We start from the raw sequence: 5,860 nt of genomic DNA on the forward strand, positions 1-5,860 counted from the left end.
GATGAATTGCAACAACAATTTTTGAAAAAGTTTTTTCCATCTCATAGAACAAATTCTTTCAAAAGGCAAATCATCACTTTCACTCAAAAACAAGGAGAAACTTTTTATCAGTGTTGGGATAGATACAAAGAATTGCTTAATCTTTGTCCACATCATGGTTTTGAAATTCGGAGAGTTGTTTCTCAATTTTATGAAGGCTTAACACCTAAAGATAGGCAAATGGTTGAATTTATGTGTAATGGAACATTTGAAGATAAAGATCCAAATGAGACAATTGAGTATCTCGATTCATTAGCTGAAAATGCTCAAAATTGGGACACTATAGGTACAATCGAACCATCAAACAAAATTCCTGGTGGAGGTATGTACACTCTCAAAGATGAACATGATCTTCAAGCTAGATTTACCTCTTTGGCAAGAAAAGTTGAGGCACTTGAATTGAAAAAGAATGGTCAATTAAAATCTGTTCAAGAAATTGTGCGTCACATCTGTGATACAAGTGATCATTTTACAAAAGATTGTCCCACTTTGCCCTCTTTTAAAGAATGTCTCAATGAACAAGCCAATGTTTTGAACAATTTCAAAAGGCCAAATTTTGAACCATTTTCTCAAAATTACAATCCAGGTTGGCGAAATCATCCAAATTTTAGTTGGAGGAATGATAATGCTGCACAATTTTCACAACGACATTTCCAAAATCAACAAAATTTTCAAAATTATGCATCTTATGTTCCTCCACCTAAAAGAAATTTGGAAGATACATTGAATTCTTTCATTGCAAAGCAAGAGTCTATCAATACTCAAACTGCTCAAACCATGACAGATTTGAAAGATACTCTTGCTAAATTTGCATCTGCACTTAATGTTCATGAAGAAGGTAAATTTCCTTCACAAACTCTGCCTAATCCCAAGGATCATCATTCACAAACTGGAACTTCTGGAACTCAATCGATGGATCAGGTAAAATCTGTTATTACCCTTCTAAGTGGTAAGGTTGTGGAAAATCCATTCTTGAACCTTGTGAAGATGATGATAAATCAACTCCAAAGGGTAAGGAAGTGGAACCCATAACTTGCGAAGAGGAGGTTCAACAGACAGTGTCACCACCATTCCCTCATGCATTGAAAAATACAAAAAAATCAAATTTGAATTCTGATATAATGATATTTTTAAACAAGTAAAAGTTAATATTCCTTTATTAGATGCAATAAAACAGGTACCATCATATGCCAAATTTTTGAAAGACTTGTGCACTGTGAAAAGAAAATTGAATGTGAAAAAGAAAGCATTTTTAGCCGAACAAGTAAGTGCAATCATTCAAAATAATAATACTTTGAAATACAAAGACCCTGGTTGTCCTACTATTTCATGTATTATTGGAGAACGAAAGATTTAAAAAGCCTTGCTTGATCTTGGAGCTAGTGTGAATTTACTTCCATATTCAATTTATCAAGAACTCAATCTAGGCGAGTTAAAATCTAATTCGGTAACACTTTTACTTGCCGATAGATCTGTTAAAGTGCCAAGAGGTATGGTAGAAGACGTATTGGTCCAAGTTGATAACTTTGTATATCATGTTGATTTCATAGTTTTAGATACACAACCTATCGAAGCTTGTAATGCAATTCCTGTAATTCTGGGTCGTCCATTTTTAGCAACTTCTAATGCCCTTATAAATTGCATGAATGGAATAATGAAGTTGTCATTTGGTAACATGACCTTGGAGCTCAATGTTTTTAATCTTTGTAAGCAACCACATGACAAAGGAGATGAAAGTGAAGATGAAAATCTTATTGAAACTCTTGTGGAAGAAAACATTCAAGAAGGGAGTACTCGTGATCAATTAGAAATTTGTTCAATTGAAACTGTTAAAGAAAATATTGAAATTAATCTTGATGATTTTATCAGGTATCACTCGTTACCAGGATCAGAGAAAGAATTTGATGCAAAATATGAGAATAAAGACGAACCACCCATATTGGAGTTAAAACCCTTGCCAGAAGAATTGAAGTATGCATTTCTTGGAGAAGATGAAACATATCCGGTGGTAATTTCTTCCAAACTAGAAAGTGATCAAGAATGTAAATTAGTTGATATGCTTAAAAGACATAAAAATGCAATTGGTTGGACACTAAAAGATCTCAAGGGCATTAATCCACTAATTTGCACACACAAAATTCATTTAGAAGAAAATGCTATAACATCTCAACAACCACAAAGGAGATTAAATCCACACATGAAAGATGTTATGAAAACTGAAGTTCTCAAACTACTTGATGTTGGGATTATCTACCCAATTTCTGATAGTAAGTGGGTAAGCCCAACACAAGTAGTTCCAAAAAAATCTGGCATCACAGTGATAAAAAATGAAAAAGGTGAATTGTTAACAAGTCGAGTCCCATCTAGTTGGCGGATGTGTATTGATTATAGAAAATTAAATGACGCCACTAGAAAAGATCATTTTCCATTACCATTTTTGGATCAAATTTTAGAAAGAGTAGCAGGTCATCCATACTACTGTTTTCTTGATGGATATTCAGGTTATTATCAAATTCCCATTGCACTCGAAGATCAAGAAAAAACTACATTCACATGTCCTTTTGGAACATTTGCATTCAGAAGGATGCCATTTGGTTTATGCAATGCCCCAGCAACATTTCAAAGATGTATGCTAAGTATTTTTTGCGACATGGTTGAAAATTGTTTGGAAATTTTCATGGATGATTTAACTGTCTTTGGGAATACATTTGATAATTGTCTTGAAAATTTGGAAAAAGTTTTACAAAGATGCGAGGAAAAAGGTCTTATTTTAAATTGGGAAAAATGTCATTACATGATTACTTGTGGAATTGTTTTGGGACATGTCGTGTTATCTCATGGAATTGAAGTTGATAAAGCAAAAGTTGATGTCATTGCCAATTTACCCCCTCCAAAAACCATTAAAGAAATTCGCTCATTTTTGGGACATGCTGGATTTTATAGGATGTTTATAAAGGACTTTAGTTTAATCTCTAAACCCATTTGTAACCTCTTAACAAAAGACACTGCATTTGAGTGGAGTCAAGAATGTCAAAATGCTTTTGATAAAATTATTCGACATTTAACATCAGCTCCTATCATGCAACCTCCTGATTGGTCTTTACCATTTGAAATCATGTGCGATGCGAGTGATTATGCAGTCGGTACAGTACTGGGTCAAAGAAGAAACGGTAAGCCTTATGTAATATATTATGCAAGTAGAACTTTAAACAATGCTCAAATGAATTACTCCACAACTGAAAAAGAACTACTTGCTGTAATATTTGCATTAGACAAATTTCGTTCTTATTTGATTGGATCAATGACTATTGTGTTTACTGATCATTCTGCTATTAGATATTTGTTGACCAAACAGGATGCAAAGCCACGACTGATACGATGGATTTTGTTACTCCAAGAATTTGACATTGTGATCAAAGATAAAAAAGGAACCGAGAATGTCGTAGCCGATCATTTATCGAGACTAGTAACAGGATCATCTTGTGAAATGACACCAATTAACGATAATTTTCCTGATGAACATCTATTTTCAATTACTACTACACTTTGGTTTGCTAACATAGTAAATTTTCTTGTGACAGGAAAAATGCCACCGCAATGGAGTTCCCAAGATAAAAGAAAATTTTTGAATGAGGTAAAAAACTTTTATTGGGATGATCCGTATCTGTTCAAGTATTGTCCAGATCAAATTTTTTGACGTTGCATACCCGACAATGAGGTAAGTAGTGTCATTAAATTTTGTCATTCAGAAGCATGCGGAGGACATTTTTCTTCAAAGAAAACGGCTGCAAAAATCTTGCAGTGTGGATTTTATTGGCCCACTTTGTTTAAATACACCCACGAAATCTGCAAGATTTGTGAAAATTGTCAAAAATTGGGTGCGATTTCAAAAAGAAACATGATGCCTTTGAATCCTATCATTGAAATTGAAATCTTTGACTGTTGGGGAATTGATTTTATGGGACCTTTTCCATCGTCGTTTGGATACTTGTATATTTTAGTTGCAGTTGATTATGTTTCCAAATGGATAGAGGCAATTCCATGTCGAAAAAATGATCATAAAATCGTCATCAAATTTTTAAAAGAAAATATTTTTAGTAGATTTGGAATTCCTCGAGCCATGATAAGTGATGGGGGAACTCACTTTGTTAATAAACCATTTGCTTCATTAATGAAAAAATATGGTATTACTCATAAAGTAACTACTCCTTATCATCCTCAAACAAATGGACAAGTTGAATTAGCTAATAGGGAGATAAAGCAAATTTTGGAAAAAACTGTTAACTCAAATAGAAAAGATTGGTTTCTGCGACTTAATGATGCACTTTGGGCATATCGAACAGCTTTTAAAACATCATTGAATATGTCTCCCTATAGGTTGGTTTATGGAAAACATTGTCATTTGCCTGTGGAATTGGAACATAAAGCTTATTGGGCGATCAAAACTTTAAATTCAAGCATGGATGATGCCAACAAATTGCGTAAATTGCAACTTAATGAACTTGATGAACTCAGAAATGACGCGTATGAGAATTCAAGGATTTATAAAGCAAAAATCAAATCATTTCATGATAAAACAATTCTTAGAAAATCTTTTGAGATTGGTAAAAAAGTTTTGCTTTATAATTCTCGACTTCACATATTCCCAGGAAAATTACGATCAAGATAGACATGCCCATATGTTGTAAAGCATGTGTATACTTATGGAGCTGTGGATATTGAAAATCCTAAAAATGGTGATATTTTTAAAGTAAATGGACAAAGGCTTAAACCATTTTTAGAAAATGAAATCTTTCAAGAAGAGTTTTTTTCCCTTTCTGATTCTTGATTTTTTTTTTGTGTTGCATTTAAGTTTGTTTGTTTTTATTTCAGGTTTTCTTAATATTTTTATTTTCCCGGTTAAATGGCGGATAACGGTACTCCGTGACTCTCATAGTCGGTTAAATCAGTTTCCCACAATTGCTGATACAAAAATAAAAAAAAATCAAATCATTTCTTTTCTTTTTAAAATGGATCAAATTCTCTCAAAAATTTGTAAATATTTTCCCTCTGTTTGTGAAAATGTTCTAAGAAAAATTTATGCAGGAAGGTGTGAAAGATTGAGATTGCTAATGCAAAAAGGAATTCCAGAAGATATTCGTCTTGTAATAGAAGCTAAGGTCCGATTTGGAGGAGAAGTTCCACAATCATTGCTCATCCGATATTTGCCTGGATTAAGAAAAAGCACTTATGCGAAAAAACGAAGGGCCAAAAGTTTAGGGGTTTGTCATAAGTGTGCAAGATGGACTTGTGACAAACGATGCAGATCTTTGGGATGTGTTTCCAATAACAGAGAAGATAAAATTGGTTTCATTAAGAATGAGCTGAGTAAGGAGTCTTTAGATAACATCTTATTGACTCTTGAGACGCATTCTAGTGGACATGTACATATTGAACTTCTCCGTTTATGGAAACAATTCCAAGATGAGCGTCATAGTCTTGGGAATCCGACTAAAAAAGACCCTGTTTGCCAATTTATAAGAAAATTGGATGGGAAGCATATCCTCGACTCATAGATGGCGTTGAAGCCGTTTCTGAACGTAAAACCAGAGGAAAATTGTGAGCCACAATCACACTACTGTTTATATGCATGTGTGTCATTATTGTTTTTACTATTTATTCTGTTTACAGTTGTGACCCATAGTTTTGTCATGATAACATATTACCCCAATAAAATCTCTCATCTTTTTCTCTATTTTCCCAGGAAAAAAAGAAAGTAAAAATATGGCTGGATCCTCTGCACAAACATTGAAAAATATTTGTGTATTTTGTGGGTCGAGTC

At 33.4% G+C, this 5,860-nt stretch overlaps 1 pseudogene; it reads left to right on the forward strand.

Moving 5' to 3' along the window:
- Positions 1-219: 219 nt before the first annotated feature.
- Positions 220-5,594, forward strand: LOC142520256 (uncharacterized; annotated as a pseudogene).
- The last annotated feature ends 266 nt before the right edge of the window (positions 5,595-5,860 follow it).

The sequence above is a fragment of the Primulina tabacum genome, chromosome 12 (assembly GCF_025594145.1).
Source record: "Primulina tabacum isolate GXHZ01 chromosome 12, ASM2559414v2, whole genome shotgun sequence".
NCBI lineage: Eukaryota > Viridiplantae > Streptophyta > Magnoliopsida > Lamiales > Gesneriaceae > Primulina > Primulina tabacum.